At 37.6% G+C, this 16,544-nt stretch overlaps 30 pseudogenes; 10 read left to right on the forward strand and 20 right to left on the reverse strand.

The window, feature by feature from the left end:
• Nucleotides 1-81: 81 nt before the first annotated feature.
• On the forward strand, nt 82-200 carry LOC124332288 (annotated as a pseudogene).
• Nucleotides 201-613: 413 nt separating this feature from the next.
• On the forward strand, nt 614-732 carry LOC124332290 (annotated as a pseudogene).
• Nucleotides 733-1,145: 413 nt separating this feature from the next.
• On the forward strand, nt 1,146-1,264 carry LOC124335036 (annotated as a pseudogene).
• A 283-nt stretch (nt 1,265-1,547) lies between these two features.
• Nucleotides 1,548-1,666, forward strand: LOC124332291 (annotated as a pseudogene).
• A 413-nt stretch (nt 1,667-2,079) lies between these two features.
• LOC124332292 lies at nt 2,080-2,198 on the forward strand (annotated as a pseudogene).
• Nucleotides 2,199-2,611: 413 nt separating this feature from the next.
• On the forward strand, nt 2,612-2,730 carry LOC124335037 (annotated as a pseudogene).
• A 413-nt stretch (nt 2,731-3,143) lies between these two features.
• On the forward strand, nt 3,144-3,262 carry LOC124332293 (annotated as a pseudogene).
• Nucleotides 3,263-3,654: 392 nt separating this feature from the next.
• LOC124332294 lies at nt 3,655-3,773 on the forward strand (annotated as a pseudogene).
• A 412-nt stretch (nt 3,774-4,185) lies between these two features.
• On the forward strand, nt 4,186-4,303 carry LOC124330302 (annotated as a pseudogene).
• A 414-nt stretch (nt 4,304-4,717) lies between these two features.
• Nucleotides 4,718-4,836, forward strand: LOC124329753 (annotated as a pseudogene).
• Nucleotides 4,837-6,396: 1,560 nt separating this feature from the next.
• On the reverse strand, nt 6,397-6,515 carry LOC124329754 (annotated as a pseudogene).
• Nucleotides 6,516-6,928: 413 nt separating this feature from the next.
• LOC124329987 lies at nt 6,929-7,048 on the reverse strand (annotated as a pseudogene).
• Nucleotides 7,049-7,463: 415 nt separating this feature from the next.
• Nucleotides 7,464-7,582, reverse strand: LOC124330372 (annotated as a pseudogene).
• A 393-nt stretch (nt 7,583-7,975) lies between these two features.
• Nucleotides 7,976-8,096, reverse strand: LOC124330330 (annotated as a pseudogene).
• A 415-nt stretch (nt 8,097-8,511) lies between these two features.
• Nucleotides 8,512-8,630, reverse strand: LOC124335039 (annotated as a pseudogene).
• A 416-nt stretch (nt 8,631-9,046) lies between these two features.
• Nucleotides 9,047-9,166, reverse strand: LOC124335473 (annotated as a pseudogene).
• A 414-nt stretch (nt 9,167-9,580) lies between these two features.
• Nucleotides 9,581-9,701, reverse strand: LOC124330274 (annotated as a pseudogene).
• A 284-nt stretch (nt 9,702-9,985) lies between these two features.
• On the reverse strand, nt 9,986-10,104 carry LOC124335288 (annotated as a pseudogene).
• Nucleotides 10,105-10,517: 413 nt separating this feature from the next.
• On the reverse strand, nt 10,518-10,637 carry LOC124335538 (annotated as a pseudogene).
• Nucleotides 10,638-11,052: 415 nt separating this feature from the next.
• On the reverse strand, nt 11,053-11,170 carry LOC124335294 (annotated as a pseudogene).
• A 413-nt stretch (nt 11,171-11,583) lies between these two features.
• LOC124335539 lies at nt 11,584-11,703 on the reverse strand (annotated as a pseudogene).
• A 393-nt stretch (nt 11,704-12,096) lies between these two features.
• On the reverse strand, nt 12,097-12,215 carry LOC124329909 (annotated as a pseudogene).
• A 414-nt stretch (nt 12,216-12,629) lies between these two features.
• Nucleotides 12,630-12,748, reverse strand: LOC124332296 (annotated as a pseudogene).
• A 393-nt stretch (nt 12,749-13,141) lies between these two features.
• LOC124330321 lies at nt 13,142-13,259 on the reverse strand (annotated as a pseudogene).
• A 393-nt stretch (nt 13,260-13,652) lies between these two features.
• LOC124330603 lies at nt 13,653-13,771 on the reverse strand (annotated as a pseudogene).
• A 394-nt stretch (nt 13,772-14,165) lies between these two features.
• Nucleotides 14,166-14,284, reverse strand: LOC124329910 (annotated as a pseudogene).
• Nucleotides 14,285-14,700: 416 nt separating this feature from the next.
• On the reverse strand, nt 14,701-14,819 carry LOC124335273 (annotated as a pseudogene).
• A 524-nt stretch (nt 14,820-15,343) lies between these two features.
• LOC124333539 lies at nt 15,344-15,462 on the reverse strand (annotated as a pseudogene).
• Nucleotides 15,463-15,854: 392 nt separating this feature from the next.
• Nucleotides 15,855-15,973, reverse strand: LOC124329911 (annotated as a pseudogene).
• A 411-nt stretch (nt 15,974-16,384) lies between these two features.
• Nucleotides 16,385-16,503, reverse strand: LOC124332297 (annotated as a pseudogene).
• Between the last annotated feature and the right edge of the window lie 41 nt (nt 16,504-16,544).

Below are 16,544 nucleotides of genomic sequence, written 5' to 3' on the forward strand. Positions count from 1 at the left end.
AATGAACAAACATTTCTGTCACTTTGAAGTGATTTTCTATTCATCCATTGGGACTGGGAGGGTAAATTTTCATTTTTGAATGTCAACGGCCATATCACGTAGAACGCACCTGGTCTCGTCAGCTCCCAGAAGTTAAGTTACGTCGAGTCCCGTTAGTACTTGGAAGGGTGACCGCTTGGGAATACGGGATGTCGTTGGCGATGGATAGTTTGTTTTCAATAACAAATTTCTTGAAATTTTTTTTCAATCACGATGGTTACCAGTCCAATTTCGTAGATGAAACATTTCAATGCCTTAGAGATAGGTTCAATTCATCTATAAGAATGATTCTGGATCAATTCCATTGAGAGTTTGTCAAATTTTATCGCGTTATTTAATCGCGATGGTTAACAGTCCAAATTCGTAGATCAAAAATTTCAATGACATAGGGATAGGTTCAATTCATCTATAGGAATGATTCTGGATGAATTTAATTGCGAGTTTTTCAAAGTTGATCGCGCTTTTTATTCGCGATGGTTACCAGTCCAAATTCAATGAACAAACATTTCTGTCACTTTGAAGTGATTTTCTATTCATCCATTGGGACTGGGAGGGTAAATTTTCATTTTTGAATGTCAACGGCCATATCACGTAGAACGCACCTGGTCTCGTCAGCTCCCAGAAGTTAAGTTACGTCGAGTCCCGTTAGTACTTGGAAGGGTGACCGCTTGGGAATACGGGATGTCGTTGGCGATGGATAGTTTGTTTTCAATAACAAATTTCTTGACATTTTTTTTCAATCACGATGGTTACCAGTCCAATTTCGTAGATGAAACATTTCAATGCCTTAGAGATAGGTTCAATTCATCTATAAGAATGATTCTGGATCAATTCCATTGAGAGTTTGTCAAATTTTATCGCGTTATTTAATCGCGATGGTTAACAGTCCAAATTCGTAGATCAAAAATTTCAATGACATAGGGATAGGTTCAATTCATCTATAGGAATGATTCTGGATGAATTTCATTGCGAGTTTTTCAAAGTTGATCGCGCTTTTTATTCGCGATGGTTACCAGTCCAAATTCAATGAACAAACATTTCTGTCACTTTGAAGTGATTTTCTATTCATCCATTGGGACTGGGAGGGTAAATTTTCATTTTTGAATGTCAACGGCCATATCACGTAGAACGCACCTGGTCTCGTCAGCTCCCAGAAGTTAAGTTACATCGAGTCCCGTTAGTACTTGGAAGGGTGACCGCTTGGGAATACGGGATGTCGTTGGCGATGGATAGTTTGTTTTCAATAACAAATTTCTTGAAATTTTTTTTCAATAACGATGGTTACTAGTCCAATTTCGTAGATGAAACATTTCAATGCCTTAGAGATAGGTTCAATGCATCTATAAGAATGATTCTGGATGAATTTCATTGCGAGTTTTTCAAAGTTGATCGCGCTTTTTATTCGCGATGGTTACCAGTCCAAATTCAATGAACAAACATTTCTGTCACTTTGAAGTGATTTTCTATTCATCCATTGGGACTGGGAGGGTAAATTTTCATTTTTGAATGTCAACGGCCATATCACGTAGAACGCACCTGGTCTCGTCAGCTCCCAGAAGTTAAGTTACGTCGAGTCCCGTTAGTACTTGGAAGGGTGACCGCTTGGGAATACGGGATGTCGTTGGCGATGGATAGTTTGTTTTCAATAACAAATTTCTTGAAATTTTTTTTCAATAACGATGGTTACTAGTCCAATTTCGTAGATGAAACATTTCAATGCCTTAGAGATAGGTTCAATGCATCTATAAGAATGATTCTGGATCAATTCCATTGAGAAATTGTCAAATTTTATCGCGTTTTTTAATCGCAATGGTTACCAGTCCAAATTCGTAGATCAAAAATTTCAATGACATAGGGATAGGTTCAATTCATCTATAGGAATGATTCTGGATGAATTTCATTGCGAGTTTTTCAAAGTTGATCGCGCTTTTTATTCGCGATGGTTACCAGTCCAAATTCAATGAACAAACATTTCTGTCACTTTGAAGTGATTTTCTATTCATCCATTGGGACTGGGAGGGTAAATTTTCATTTTTGAATGTCAACGGCCATATCACGTAGAACGCACCTGGTCTCGTCAGCTCCCAGAAGTTAAGTTACGTCGAGTCCCGTTAGTACTTGGAAGGGTGACCGCTTGGGAATACGGGATGTCGTTGGCGATGGATAGTTTGTTTTCAATAACAAATTTCTTGAAATTTTTTTTCAATCACGATGGTTACCAGTCCAATTTCGTAGATGAAACATTTCAATGCCTTAGAGATAGGTTCAATTCATCTATAAGAATGATTCTGGATCAATTCCATTGAGAGTTTGTCAAATTTTATCGCGTTATTTAATCGCGATGGTTAACAGTCCAAATTCGTAGATCAAAAATTTCAATGACATAGGGATAGGTTCAATTCATCTATAGGAATGATTCTGGATGAATTTCATTGCGAGTTTTTCAAAGTTGATCGCGCTTTTTATTCGCGATGGTTACCAGTCCAAATTCAATGAACAAACATTTCTGTCACTTTGAAGTGATTTTCTATTCATCCATTGGGACTGGGAGGGTAAATTTTCATTTTTGAATGTCAACGGCCATATCACGTAGAACGCACCTGGTCTCGTCAGCTCCCAGAAGTTAAGTTACATCGAGTCCCGTTAGTACTTGGAAGGGTGACCGCTTGGGAATACGGGATGTCGTTGGCGATGGATAGTTTGTTTTCAATAACAAATTTCTTGAAATTTTTTTTCAATAACGATGGTTACTAGTCCAATTTCGTAGATGAAACATTTCAATGCCTTAGAGATAGGTTCAATGCATCTATAAGAATGATTCTGGATCAATTCCATTGAGAAATTGTCAAATTTTATCGCGTTTTTTAATCGCAATGGTTACCAGTCCAAATTCGTAGATCAAAAATTTCAATGACATAGGGATAGGTTCAATTCATCTATAGGAATGATTCTGGATGAATTTAATTGCGAGTTTTTCAAAGTTGATCGCGCTTTTTATTCGCGATGGTTACCAGTCCAAATTCAATGAACAAACATTTCTGTCACTTTGAAGTGATTTTCTATTCATCCATTGGGACTGGGAGGGTAAATTTTCATTTTTGAATGTCAACGGCCATATCACGTAGAACGCACCTGGTCTCGTCAGCTCCCAGAAGTTAAGTTACGTCGAGTCCCGTTAGTACTTGGAAGGGTGACCGCTTGGGAATACGGGATGTCGTTGGCGATGGATAGTTTGTTTTCAATAACAAATTTCTTGAAATTTTTTTTCAATCACGATGGTTACCAGTCCAATTTCGTAGATGAAACATTTCAATGCCTTAGAGATAGGTTCAATTCATCTATAAGAATGATGTTTTTCAAATTTTATCGCGTTTTTTAATCGCAATGGTTACCAGTCCAAATTCGTAGATCAAAAATTTCAATGACATAGGGATAGGTTCAATTCATCTATAGGAATGATTCTGGATGAATTTCATTGCGAGTTTTTCAAAGTTGATCGCGCTTTTTATTCGCGATGGTTACCAGTCCAAATTCAATGAACAAACATTTCTGTCACTTTGAAGTGATTTTCTATTCATCCATTGGGACTGGGAGGGTAAATTTTCATTTTTGAATGTCAACGGCCATATCACGTAGAACGCACCTGGTCTCGTCAGCTCCCAGAAGTTAAGTTACGTCGAGTCCCGTTAGTACTTGGAAGGGTGACCGCTTGGGAATACGGGATGTCGTTGGCGATGGATAGTTTGTTTTCAATAACAAATTTCTTGAAATTTTTTTTCAATCACGATGGTTACCAGTCCAATTTCGTAGATGAAACATTTCAATGCCTTAGAGATAGGTTCAATTCATCTATAAGAATGATTCTGGATCAATTCCATTGAGAGTTTGTCAAATTTTATCGCGTTATTTAATCGCGATGGTTAACAGTCCAAATTCGTAGATCAAAAATTTCAATGACATAGGGATAGGTTCAATTCATCTATAGGAATGATTCTGGATGAATTTCATTGCGAGTTTTTCAAAGTTGATCGCGCTTTTTATTCGCGATGGTTACCAGTCCAAATTCAATGAACAACATTTCTGTCACTTTGAAGTGATTTTCTATTCATCCATTGGGACTGGGAGGGTAAATTTTCATTTTTGAATGTCAACGGCCATATCACGTAGAACGCACCTGGTCTCGTCAGCTCCAGAAGTTAAGTTACATCGAGTCCCGTTAGTACTTGGAAGGGTGACCGCTTGGGAATACGGGATGTCGTTGGCGATGGATAGTTTGTTTTCAATAACAAATTTCTTGAAATTTTTTTTCAATAACGATGGTTACTAGTCCCAATTTCGTAGATGAAACATTTCAATGCCTTAGAGATAGGTTCAATGCATCTATAAGAATGATTCTGGATCAATTCCATTGAGAAATTGTCAAATTTTATCGCGTTTTTTAATCGCAATGGTTACCAGTCCAAATTCGTAGATCAAAAATTTCAATGACATAGGGATAGGTTCAATTCATCTATAGGAATGATTCTGGATGAATTTAATTGCGAGTTTTTCAAAGTTGATCGCGCTTTTTATTCGCGATGGTTACCAGTCCAAATTCAATGAACAAACATTTCTGTCACTTTGAAGTGATTTTCTATTCATCCATTGGGACTGGGAGGGTAAATTTTCATTTTTGAATGTCAACGGCCATATCACTAAGAACGCACCTGGTCTCGTCAGCTCCCAGAAGTTAAGTTACGTCGAGTCCCGTTAGTACTTGGAAGGGTGACCGCTTGGGAATACGGGATGTCGTTGGCGATGGATAGTTTGTTTTCAATAACAAATTTCTTGAAATTTTTTTTCAATCACGATGGTTACCAGTCCAATTTCGTAGATGAAACATTTCAATGCCTTAGAGATAGGTTCAATTCATCTATAAGAATGATGTTTTTCAAATTTTATCGCGTTTTTTAATCGCAATGGTTACCAGTCCAAATTCGTAGATCAAAAATTTCAATGACATAGGGATAGGTTCAATTCATCTATAGGAATGATTCTGGATGAATTTCATTGCGAGTTTTTCAAAGTTGATCGCGCTTTTTATTCGCGATGGTTACCAGTCCAAATTCAATGAAAAACCATTTCTGTCACTTTGAAGTGATTTTCTATTCATCCATTGGGACTGGGAGGGTAAATTTTCATTTTTGAATGTCAACGGCCATATAATAATAATAATAATAATAATAATGTAATACATATTTAACGTGCACTTTTACAAACAATATGGACAAAGGCACGGCAATGACTTGGGGAAGAGGAAGCATATAAATTTCAGTTTTCAAAAGCAACACGACAGAGATGGGGTTTTCAAGGAGGAGCGGAACTGTGCCAACGTTGTAGAAGATCTCACAGAAAAGGGCAATGCGTTCCAGATTGCTGGGCCAGCATATGAGAAGGAGGTGGAGCCATACTTCTTTGTTTTGATTCTTGGTACAACAAGCTCAGGACGGGAGGACAAACGACGAAGAGAACTAGGTGGCTCGTAGCGCGCGATAAGGGAAGTCAAATAGCTTGGTGCAGTACCATTTAGGCAATTAATTTTATTGCACTAAATGGTACTGCACCAAGCTATTTGACTTCCCTTATCGCGCGCTACGAGCCACCTAGTTCTCTTCGTCGTTTGTCCTCCCGTCCTGAGCTTGTTGTACCAAGAATCAAAACAAAGAAGTATGGCTCCACCTCCTTCTCATATGCTGGCCCAGCAATCTGGAACGCATTGCCCTTTTCTGTGAGATCTTCTACAACGTTGGCACAGTTCCGCTCCTCCTTGAAAACCCATCTCTGTCGTGTTGCTTTTGAAAACTGAAATTTATATGCTTCCTCTTCCCCAAGTCATGCCGTGCCTTTGTCCATATTGTTTGTAAAAGTGCACGTTAAATATGTATTACATTATTATTATTATTATTATTATTATATGGCCGTTGACATTCAAAAATGAAAATTTACCCTCCCAGTCCCAATGGATGAATAGAAAATCACTTCAAAGTGACAGAAATGTTTTTTTCATTGAATTTGGACTGGTAACCATCGCGAATAAAAAGCGCGATCAACTTTGAAAAACTCGCAATGAAATTCATCCAGAATCATTCCTATAGATGAATTGAACCTATCCTATGTCATTGAAATTTTTGATCTACGAATTTGGACTGGTAACCATTGCGATTAAAAAACGCGATAAAATTTGAAAAACATCATTCTTATAGATGAATTGAACCTATCTCTAAGGCATTGAAATGTTTCATCTACGAAATTGGACTGGTAACCATCGTGATTGAAAAAAAATTTCAAGAAATTTGTTATTGAAAACAAACTATCCATCGCCAACGACATCCCGTATTCCCAAGCGGTCACCCTTCCAAGTACTAACGGGACTCGACGTAACTTAACTTCTGGGAGCTGACGAGACCAGGTGCGTTCTTAGTGATATGGCCGTTGACATTCATAAATGAAAATTTACCCTCCCAGTCCCAATGGATGAATAGAAAATCACTTCAAAGTGACAGAAATGTTTGTTCATTGAATTTGGACTGGTAACCATCGCGAATAAAAAGCGCGATCAACTTTGAAAAACTCGCAATTAAATTCATCCAGAATCATTCCTATAGATGATTTGAACCTATCCCTATGTCATTGAAATTTTTGATCTACGAATTTGGACTGGTAACCATTGCGATTAAAAAACGCGATAAAATTTGACAATTTCTCAATGGAATTGATCCAGAATCATTCTTATAGATGCATTGAACCTATCTCTAAGGCATTGAAATGTTTCATCTACGAAATTGGACTAGTAACCATCGTTATTGAAAAAAAATTTCAAGAAATTTGTTATTGAAAACAAACTATCCATCGCCAACGACATCCCGTATTCCCAAGCGGTCACCCTTCCAAGTACTAACGGGACTCGATGTAACTTAACTTCTGGGAGCTGACGAGACCAGGTGCGTTCTACGTGATATGGTCCGTTGACATTCAAAAATGAAAATTTACCCTTCCCAGTCCCCAATGGGATGAATAGAAAATCACTTCAAAGTGACAGAAATGTTTGTTCATTGAATTTGGACTGGTAACCATCGCGAATAAAAAGCGCGATCAACTTTGAAAAACTCGCAATGAAATTCATCCAGAATCATTCCTATAGATGAATTGAACCTATCCCTATGTCATTGAAATTTTTGATCTACGAATTTGGACTGTTAACCATCGCGATTAATAACGCGATAAAAATTTGACAACTCTCAATGGAATTGATACAGAATCATTCTTATAGATGAATTGAACCTATCTCTAAGGCATTGAAATGTTTCATCTACGAATTGGGACTGGTAACCATCGTGATTGAAAAAAAATTTCAAGAAATTTGTTATTGAAAACAAACTATCCATCGCCAACGACATCCCGTATTCCAAGCGGTCACCCTTCCAAGTACTAACGGGACTCGACGTAACTTAACTTCTGGGGAGCTGACGAGACCAGGTGCGTTCTACGTGATATGGCCGTTGACATTCAAAAATGAAAATTTACCCTCCCAGTCCCAATGGGATGAATAGAAAATCACTTCAAAGTGACAGAAATGTTTGTTCATTGAATTTGGACTGGTAACCATCGCGAATAAAAAGCGCGATCAACTTTGAAAAACTCGCAATGAAATTCATCCAGAATCATTACCTATAGATGAATTGAACTATCCCTATGTCATTGAAATTTTTGATCTACGAATTTGGACTGGTAACCATTGCGATTAAAAAACGCGATAAAATTTGAAAAACATCATTCTTATAGATGAATTGAACCTATCTCTAAGGCATTGAAATGTTTCATCTACGAAATTGGACTGGTAACCATCGTGATTGAAAAAAAATTTCAAGAAATTTGTTATTGAAAACAAACTATCCATCGCCAACGACATCCCGTATTACCCAAGCGGTCACCCCTTCCAAGTACTAACGGGACTCGACGTAACTTAACTTCTGGGAGCTGACGAGACCAGGTGCGTTCTACGTGATATGGCCGTTGACATTCAAAAATGAAAATTTACCCTCCCAGTCCCAATGGATGAATAGAAAATCACTATCAAAGTGACAGAAATGTTTGTTCATTGAATTTGGACTGGTAACCATCGCGAATAAAAAGCGCGATCAACTTTGAAAAACTCGCAATTAAATTCATCCAGAATCATTTCCTATAGATGAATTGAACCTATCCCTATGTCATTGAAATTTTTGATCTACGAATTTGGACTGGTAACCATTGCGATTAAAAAACGCGATAAAATTTGACAATTTCTCAATGGAATTGATCCAGAATCATTCTTATAGATGCATTGAACCTATCTCTAAGGCATTGAAATGTTTCATCTACGAAATTGGACTAGTAACCATCGTTATTGAAAAAAAATTTCAAGAAATTTGTTATTGAAAACAAACTATCCATCGCCAACGACATCCCGTATTCCCAAGCGGTCACCCTTCCAAGTACTAACGGGACTCGATGTAACTTAACTTCTGGGAGCTGACGAGACCAGGTGCGTTCTACGTGATATGGCCGTTGACATTCAAAAATGAAAATTTACCCTCCCAGTCCCAATGGATGAATAGAAAATCACTTCAAAGTGACAGAAATGTTTGTTCATTGAATTTGGACTGGTAACCATCGCGAATAAAAAGCCGCGATCAACTTTGAAAAACTCGCAATGAAATTCATCCAGAATCATTCCTATAGATGAATTGAACTATCCCTATGTCATTGAAATTTTTGATCTACGGAATTTGGACTGTTAACCATCGCGATTAAATAACGCGATAAAATTTGACAAACTCTCCAATGGAATTGATCCAGAATCATTCTTATAGATGAATTGAACCTATCTCTAAGGCATTGAAATGTTTCATCTACGAAATTGGACTGGTAACCATCGTGATTGAAAAAAAAATTTCAAGAAATTTGTTATTGAAAACAAACTATCCATCGCCAACGACATCCCGTATTCCCAAGCGGTCACCCTTCCAAGTACTAACGGGACTCGACGTAACTTAACTATCTGGGAGCTGACGAGACCAGGTGCGTTCTACGTGATATGGCCGTTGACATTCAAAAATGAAAATTTACCCTCCCAGTCCCAATGGATGAATAGAAAATCACTTCAAAGTGACAGAAATGTTTGTTCATTGAATTTGGACTGGTAACCATCGCGAATAAAAGCGCGATCAACTTTGAAAAACTCGCAATGAAATTCATCCAGAATCATTTCCTATAGATGAATTGAACCTATCCCTATGTCATTGAAATTTTTGATCTACGGAATTTGGACTGGTAACCATTGCGATTAAAAAACGCGATAAAATTTGACAATTTCTCAATGGAATTGATCCAGAATCATTCTTATAGATGCATTGAACCTATCTCTAAGGCATTGAAATGTTTCATCTACGAAATTGGACTAGTAACCATCGTTATTGAAAAAAAATTTCAAGAAATTTGTTATTGAAAACAAACTATCCATCGCCAACGACATCCCGTATTCCCCAAGCGGTCACCCCTTCCAAGTACTAACGGGACTCGACGTAACTTAACTTCTGGGAGCTGACGAGACCAGGTGCGTTCTACGTGATATGGCCGTTGACATTCAAAAATGAAAATTTACCCTCCCAGTCCCAATGGATGAATAGAAAATCACTTCAAAGTGACAGAAATGTTTGTTCATTGAATTTGGACTGGGTAACCATCGCGAATAAAAAGCGCGATCAACTTTGAAAAACTCGCAATGAAATTCATCCAGAATCATTCTTATAGATGCATTGAACCTATCTCTAAGGCATTGAAATGTTTCATCTACGAAATTGGACTAGTAACCATCGTTATTGAAAAAAAATTTCAAGAAATTTGTTATTGAAAACAAACTATCCATCGCCAACGACATCCCGTATTCCCAAGCGGTCACCCTTCCAAGTACTAACGGGACTCGATGTAACTTAACTTCTGGGAGCTGACGAGACCAGGTGCGTTCTACGTGATATGGACGTTGACATTCAAAAATGAAAATTTACCCTCCCAGTCCCAATGGATGAATAGAAAATCACTTCCAAAGTGACAGAAATGTTTGTTCATTGAATTTGGACTGGTAACCATCGCGAATAAAAAGCGCGATCAACTTTGAAAACTCGCAATGAAATTCATCCAGAATCATTCCTATAGATGAATTGAACCTATCCCTATGTCATTGAAATTTTTGATCTACGAATTTGGACTGTTAACCATCGCGATTAAATAACGCGATAAAATTTGACAAACTCTCAATGGAATTGATCCAGAATCATTCTTATAGATGAATTGAACCTATCTCTAAGGCATTGAAATGTTTCATCTACGAAATTGGACTGGTAACCATCGTGATTGAAAAAAAATGTCAAGAAATTTGTTATTGAAAACAAACTATCCATCGCCAACGACATCCCGTATTCCCAAGCGGTCACCCTTCCAAGTACTAACGGGACTCGACGTAACTTAACTTCTGGGAGCTGACGAGACCAGGTGCGTTCTACGTGATATGGCCCGTTGACATTCAAAAATGAAAATTTACCCTCCCAGTCCCAATGGATGAATAGAAAATCACTTCAAAGTGACAGAAATGTTTGTTCATTGAAATTTGGACTGGTAACCATCGCGAATAAAAAGCGCGATCAACTTTGAAAAACTCGCAATTAAATTCATCCAGAATCATTCCTATAGATGAATTGAACCTATCCCTATGTCATTGAAATTTTTGATCTACGAATTTGGACTGTTAACCATCGCGATTAAATAACGCGATAAAATTTGACAAACTCTCAATGGAATTGATCCAGAATCATTCTTATAGATGAATTGAACCTATCTCTAAGGCATTGAAATGTTTCATCTACGAAATTGGACTGGTAACCATCGTGATTGAAAAAAAATTTACAAGAAATTTGTTATTGAAAACAAACTATCCATCGCCAACGACATCCGTATTCCCAAGCGGTCACCCTTCCAAGTACTAACGGGACTCGACGTAACTTAACTTCTGGGAGCTGACGAGACCAGGTGCGTTCTACGTGATATGGCCGTTGACATTCAAAAATGAAAATTTACCCTCCCAGTCCCAATGGATGAATAGAAAATCACTTCAAAGTGACAGAAATGTTTGTTCATTGAATTTGGACTGGTAACCATCGCGAATAAAAAGCGCGATCAACTTTGAAAAACTCGCAATGAAATTCATCCAGAATCATTCCTATAGATGATTGAACCTATCCCTATGTCATTGAAATTTTTGATCTACGAATTTGGACTGTTAACCATCGCGATTAAATAACGCGATAAAATTTGACAAACTCTCAATGGAATTGATCCAGAATCATTCTTATAGATGAATTGAACCCTATCTCTAAGGCATTGAAATGTTTCATCTACGAAATTGGACTGGTAACCATCGTGATTGAAAAATAATGTCAAGAAATTTGTTATTGAAAACAAACTATCCATCGCCAACGACATCCCGTATTCCCAAGCGGTCACCCTTCCAAGTACTAACGGGACTCGACGTAACTTAACTTCTGGGAGCTGACGAGACCAGGTGCGTTCTACGTGATATGGCCCGTTGACATTTCAAAAATGAAAATTTACCCTCCCAGTCCCAATGGATGAATAGAAAATCACTTCAAAGTGACAGAAATGTTTGTTCATTGAATTTGGACTGGTAACCATCGCGAATAAAAAGCGCGATCAACTTTGAAAAACTCGCAATTAAATTCATCCAGAATCATTCCTATAGATGAATTGAACCTATCCCTATGTCATTGAAATTTTTGATCTACGAATTTGGACTGGTAACCATTGCGATTAAAAAACGCGATAAAATTTGAAAAACATCATTCTTATAGATGAATTGAACCTATCTCTAAGGCATTGAAATGTTTCATCTACGAAATTGGACTGGTAACCATCGTGATTGAAAAAAAATTTCAAGAAATTTGTTATTGAAAACAAACTATCCATCGCCAACGACATCCCGTATTCCCAAGCGGTCACCCTTCCAAGCACTAACGGGACTCGACGTAACTTAACTTCTGGGAGCTGACGAGACCAGGTGCGTTCTAAGTGATATGGCCGTTGACATTCAAAAATGAAAATTTAACCCTCCCAGTCCCAATGGATGAATAGAAAATCACTTCAAAGTGACAGAAATGTTTGTTCATTGAATTTGGACTGGTAACCATCGCGAATGAAAAGCGCGATCAACTTTGAAAAACTCGCAATGAAATTCATCCAGAATCATTCCTATAGATGAATTGAACCTATCCCTATGTCATTGAAATTTTTGATCTACGAATTTGGACTGTTAACCATCGCGATTAAATAACGCGATAAAATTTGACAAACTCTCAATGGAATTGATCCAGAATCATTCTTATAGATGAATTGAACCTATCTCTAAGGCATTGAAATGTTTCATCTACGAAATTGGACTGGTAACCATCGTGATTGAAAAAAAATTTCAAGAAATTTGTTATTGAAAACAAACTATCCATCGCCAACGACATCCCGTATTCCCAAGCGGTCACCCTTCCAAGTACTAACGGGACTCGACGTAACTTAACTTCTGGGAGCTGACGAGACCAGGTGCGTTCTACGTGATATGGCCGTTGACATTCAAAAATGAAATTTACCCTCCCAGTCCCAATGGATGAATAGAAAATCACTTCAAAGTGACAGAAATGTTTGTTCATTGAATTTGGACTGGTAACCATCGCGAATAAAAAGCGCGATCAACTTTGAAAAACTCGCAATGAAATTTCATCCAGAATCATTCCTATAGATGAATTGAACCTATCCCTATGTCATTGAAATTTTTGATCTACGAATTTGGACTGGTAACCATTGCGATTAAAAAACGCGATAAAATTTGAAAAACATCATTCTTATAGATGAATTGAACCTATCTCTAAGGCATGTGAAATGTTTCATCTACGAAATTGGACTGGTAACCATCGTGATTGAAAAAAAATTTCAAGAAATTTGTTATTGAAAACAAACTATCCATCGCCAACGACATCCCGTATTCCCAAGCGGTCACCCTTCCAAGCACTACGGGACTCGACGTAACTTAACTTCTGGGAGCTGACGAGACCAGGTGCGTTCTAAGTGATATGGCCGTTGACATTCAAAAATGAAAATTTACCCTCCCCAGTCCCAATGGATGAATAGAAAATCACTTCAAAGTGACAGAAATGTTTGTTCATTGAATTTGGACTGGTAACCATCGCGAATGAAAAGCGCGATCAACTTTGAAAAACTCGCAATGAAATTCATCCAGAATCATTCCTATAGATGAATTGAACCTATCCCTATGTCATTGAAATTTTTGATCTACGAATTTGGACTGGTAACCATTGCGATTACAAAACGCGATAAAATTTGAAAAACATCATTCTTATAGATGATTGAACCTATCTCTAAGGCATTGAAATGTTTCATCTACGTAAATTGGACTGGTAACCATCGTGATTGAAAAAAAATTTCAAGAAATTTGTTATTGAAAACAAACTATCCATCGCCAACGACATCCCGTATTCCAAGCGGTCACCCTTCCAAGCACTAACGGGACTCGACGTAACTTAACTTCTGGGAGCTGACGAGACCAGGTGCGTTCTAAGTGATATGGGCCGTTGACATTCAAAAATGAAAATTTACCCTCCCAGTCCCAATGGATGAATAGAAAATCACTTCAAAGTGACAGAAATGTTTGTTCATTGAATTTGGACTGGTAACCCATCGCGAATGAAAAGCGCCGATCAACTTTGAAAAACTCGCAATGAAATTCATCCAGAATCATTCTATAGATGAATTGAACCTATCCCTATGTCATTGAAATTTTTGATCTACGAATTTGGACTGGTAACCATTGCGATTAAAAAACGCGATAAAATTTGAAAAACATCATTCTTATAGATGAATTGAACCTATCTCTAAGGCATTGAAATGTTTCATCTACGAAATTGGACTGGTAACCATCGTGATTGAAAAAAAATTTCAAGAAATTTGTTATTGAAAACAAAACTATCCATCGCCAACGACATCCCGTATTCCCAAGCGGTCACCCTTCCAAGCACTAACGGGACTCGACGTAACTTAACTTCTGGGAGCTGACGAGACCAGGTGCGTTCTAAGTGATATGGCCGTTGACATTCAAAAATGAAAATTTACCCTCCCAGTCCCAATGGATGAATAGAAAATCACTTCAAAGTGACAGAAATGTTTGTTCATTGAATTTGGACTGGTAACCATCGCGAATGAAAAGCGCGATCAACTTTGAAAAAACTCGCAATGAAATTCATCCCAGAATCATTCCTATAGATGAATTGAACCTATCCCTATGTCATTGAAATTTTTGATCTACGAATTTGGACTGTTAACCATCGCGATTAAATAACGCGATAAAATTTGACAATCTCTCAATGGAATTGATCCAGAATCATTCTTATAGATGAATTGAACCTATCTCTAAGGCATTGAAATGTTTCATCTACGAAATTGGACTGGTAACCATCGTGATTTGAAAAAAAATTTCAAGAAATTTGTTATTGAAAACAAACTATCCATCGCCAACGACATCCCGTATTCCAAGCGGGTCACCCTTCCAAGTACTAACGGGACTCGACGTAACTTAACTTCTGGGAGCTGACGAGACCAGGTGCGTTCTACGTGATATGGCCGTTGACATTCAAAAATGAAAATTTACCCTCCCAGTCCCAATGGATGAATAGAAAATCACTTCAAAGTGACAGAAATGTTGTGTTCATTGAATTTGGACTGGTAACCATCGCGAATAAAAAGCGCGATCAACTTTGAAAAACTCGCAATGAAATTCATCCAGAATCATTCCTATAGATGAATTGAACCTATCCCTATGTCATTGAAATTTTTGATCTACGAATTTGGACTGTTAACCATCGCGATTAAATAACGCGATAAATTTGACAAACTCTCAACGGAATTGATCCAGAATCATTCCTATAAATGAATTGAACTATCCCTATGTCATTGAAATTTTTGATCTACGAATTTGGACCTGGTAAACCATTGCCGATTAAAAAACGCGATAAAATTTGAAAAACATCATTCTTATAGATGAATTGAACCTATCTCTAAGGCATTGAAATGTTTCATCTACGAAATTGGACTGGTAACCATCGTTATGAAAAAAAAATTTCAAGAAATTTTTTATTGAAAACAAACTATTCATCGCCAACAACATCCCGTATTCCCAAGCGGTCACCCTTCCAAGTACTAACGGGACTCGACGTAACTTAACTTCTGGGAGCTGACGAGACCAGGTGCGTTCTACGTGATATGGCCGTTGACATTCAAAAATGAAAATTTACCCTCCCAGTCCCAATGGATGAATAGAAAATCACTTCAAAGTGACAGAAATGTTTGTTCATTGAATTTGGACTGGTAACCATCGCGAATAAAAAGCGCGATCAACTTGAAAAACTCGCAATGAAATGTCATCCAGAATCATTCCTATAGATGAATTGAACCTATCCCTATGTCATTGAAATTTTTGATCTACGAATTTGGACTGGTAACCATTGCGATTAAAAAACGCGATAAAATTTGAAAAACATCATTCTTATAGATGAATTGAACCTATCTCTAAGGCATTGAAATGTTTCATCTACGATATTGGACTGGTAACCATCGTGATTGAAAAAAAATTTCAAGAAATTTGTTATTGAAAACAAACTATCCATCGCCAACGACATCCCGTATTCCCAAGCGGTCACCCTTCCAAGCACTAACGGGACTCGACGTAACTTAACTTCTGGGAGCTGACGAGACCAGGTGCGTTCTAAGTGATATGGCCGTTGACATTCAAAAATGAAAATTTACCCTCCCAGTCCCAATGGATGAATAGAAAATCACTTCAAAGTGACAGAAATGTTTGTTCATTGAATTTGGACTGGTAACCATCGCGAATGAAAAGCGCGATCAACTTTGAAAACTCGCAATGAAATTCATCCAGAATCATTCCTATAGATGAATTGAACCTATCCCTATGTCATTGAAATTTTTGATCTACGAATTTGGACTGGTAACCATCGCGATTAAAAAACGCGATAAACTTTGAAAAACTCTCAATGGAATTAATCCAGAATCATTCTTATAGATGAATTGAACCTATCTCTAAGGCATTGCAATTTTTTATCTACGAATTTGGACTGGTAACCATCGTGATTGAAAAAAAATGTCAAGAAATTTGTTATGAAAACAAACTATCCATCGCCAACGACATCCCGTATTCCCAAGCGGTCACCCTTCCAAGTACTAACGGGACTCGACGTAACTTAACTTCTGGGAGCTGACGAGACCAGGTGCGTTCTACGTGATATGGCCGTTGACATTCAAAAATGAAAAATTTACCCTCCCAGTCCCCAATGGAT

The sequence above is a fragment of the Daphnia pulicaria genome, chromosome 3 (assembly GCF_021234035.1).
Source record: "Daphnia pulicaria isolate SC F1-1A chromosome 3, SC_F0-13Bv2, whole genome shotgun sequence".
Classification (NCBI taxonomy): Eukaryota; Metazoa; Arthropoda; class Branchiopoda; order Diplostraca; family Daphniidae; genus Daphnia; species Daphnia pulicaria.